Below are 2,905 nucleotides of genomic sequence, written 5' to 3' on the forward strand. Positions count from 1 at the left end.
CACTCAAGGGTCCTCGGAAAAGCATTAACTCGCCTTGCATAACTGCGCCTCACCTAAGTTGGGTCATTTATGTAAGCGGTGATCAGCCCACCTAACGCTCGCCCCGCACCCCCCGCTACAACATTTATATTTTAATTGTTGTTGTTTTAAATAAATAAATATATGGACTATAACATGCCAGAAATGTAGAGCTTTTTATAACAAAAGGAATCATTTAGAAATATGCTGTGATTGCTGACATCTTACAGTAACAAAGATGTGATAAGCTTTATTATATTAAGTATAGACAAGAATCCGAATTAACGTGCGATTTCACGTGGCTTCAAACTCGAATGCTGAACAGTAGAAGTATCATCCGTGGTAGAGCAGATAAGTCAATGACTTGAAGCTGTTAAATTAATGTCCGATTCGTTACAGTTCGTAATTCGTCTGCAGTATTCTCCACGGAAACGTGCTTTAAAATTGCAACCGGCAGGTACTGAGACGATCGCCAAATGGTTACACCACGTGTTTCCTAACTTAGTAATCGTGGCATAAGTCGGTCAGCGCGTAATGTTTTATTTGTAATACCCTCAAATTACATTAATTTACGTGGACTTCAGACTTGTGTGAATTTGGAATATTTGCAACTGGTACCATTTGTGGTCTAATCTTACTATCTTGCCATAATGTCATAAATTCGAAAGTTTAGATGTATGTTTGTTGTAGTTTGTAGTTTAAACTGCTGAACGGGTCTGGATGAAGTTTGGCATAGATGTAGATGATAGTCTGGAAGAACACATAGGCTACTCACTTTTTAATTTACGTGGACAGAGTCGCGTGCGAAAGCTAGTTTTAGCATTATAATGATTAGACACAATTTATTTCTCACAGAGAATATACTTAAAAGAATTAATTTCTTTTTAGTTTTACGTCATTGACGTAACCCCTTCCCATTTGCCGACCCATTATTATCGAAAAATTAAAACCTAGAGAGTAAATTCCAATATTTAGACTTAGATATGAAAAGGTAGCGATGACCTAGATTGTTTTTGATCTAAAACGAGGTCCATTATCTAATCTTTGCAATAATCTGCCTATGCGCAATACCGCGTCAGCCGAATTGCGGTTTTATTATCTATGTCGGAGTGAATTAAAAAAAATCTTTTGCTCTCGAAATGTCAGTGGCCAGTGACTTTTGCAAACATCTTAAAAGGAAACGATGTTTAATAAAAATAAACGTTTTGATAATAAATTAAGTTTAAACGTAATGCGAGATACGTGTTCTGATTTTATTTGCGGTATTAAAATGTAATGAACAAAAATTGTATTCTTTATAAAGACTTAAGAACTCCTTTTATACTAATAATATAAAGAGGATAGATTTGTATTTTTGTATGTATTTGATTGACGTAACAACCTAAAAACTACTGACCCGATTTTAATAATTCTTTCACCATTAGAAAGGTAATTTATCTGTGAAAAACATAAGTTTTTTATTATTTTTTTAAATTCACGACAAAGTCGCGGGCAATAGCTAGTAGCAAAATAAAATGACTTTGCTTTGCTCTTATCTGATAATGATTTAGGTTTTAGATATTTAGTGTTTATTTTAAGAATATATCCGGGTACTTGTGGAAAATTTTAACCAATACAAAAGCACTTATTGCTGACCACGATTTTTTAAGAAGCTTTTAAAATAATAACGACTTTATAGTTCTACATTCAAATGCATTTAAGACGATCATATCTTGATATTTTAGACAGTGTGCTTGACTTATATTATCACAGTCCAGTCATTGAAATGAACGCTAGTTAAAAATGGACAAATGTATACCCATACTCTGTATATTCTAGTGAGCGTTAACATTTTTCATTTTTAATTCAGCGATATTTCGATCACTGGATTGGACTAATGTAAACTGGGTTTTAAATCAATTATTAGTATACACTTGGAGTATGTATGTGTAAGGAAATGGTCAACTATCGCATTATAAGTTGGAGTTTCTAATGTGTTTCAGCTGTCGACGGCTATAATGAAGAAAGTACAAGATCAAACGTCGCATTTTTTATTTGTTTATACTAATATTATAAAAAAAATGTATTTTTGTACTAGCTTATGCCCGCGACTCCTTCCGCGTCCGCGTGGAGTTAAAAAAACAAAAGTGAGTAGCCTATGTGTTCTTCCAGACTATCCTCTACATCACAAATTTCATCTAAATCCGTTCTGCAGTTTAGGCTACAAACTCTAACAAACATCCATCCATCCATCTACATTTTCGAATTTATAATATCAGTATGATTTCACGCGGATGAAGTCCCGGGTTAGAGCTAGTCTACGCTATTATTACAAAGAGGAAAACTTTGTTTGATTGTAATGAAATAACTCAATAACAACGGGGAGGATTTAAAAAATTCTTTCACCATTCAGCTGCGTTATCAGTGAGTAACATATGCTATATTTTTTATTATTTTTTTAATTTCGCAGGTACGAAATTGCAACGGGCTAGTTTAGTGTGTTTTGATACCGTTAAAATTATGTTTTATTGATAGTATGAGTTATCAGGTTTTGATAAAGTCGACTTTGATAGCTGTTATCAATGGAAAGGTCGAGCGGAGTGTAGTTAATGTCCCCATATCAATATTAATGCGAATGTTTATTTTGTTGATGTTTCATATCAATTGTGCAATAAAATTAAACTTGTGTGAAAACCCGAATGTCTCATTTGGTAAATACTAAATACAATTTACTTGATAATGCAGCAAAGGACAAGATGTCAATATTACTAGCTTTTGGCCGAGACTGCGCGATGTTAAAAGAATATTCTAATTATAATATTGCCTATGTTATCTATATTAATATTATATAGAGGAAAGATTTGTATTTTTGTTTTTTTATATTTCCGTATATATTGAAATTTTAAAA

Source organism: Papilio polytes, unplaced genomic scaffold (assembly GCF_000836215.1).
Source record: "Papilio polytes unplaced genomic scaffold, Ppol_1.0 DF824158.1, whole genome shotgun sequence".
In the NCBI taxonomy this organism is placed as follows: domain Eukaryota; kingdom Metazoa; phylum Arthropoda; class Insecta; order Lepidoptera; family Papilionidae; genus Papilio; species Papilio polytes.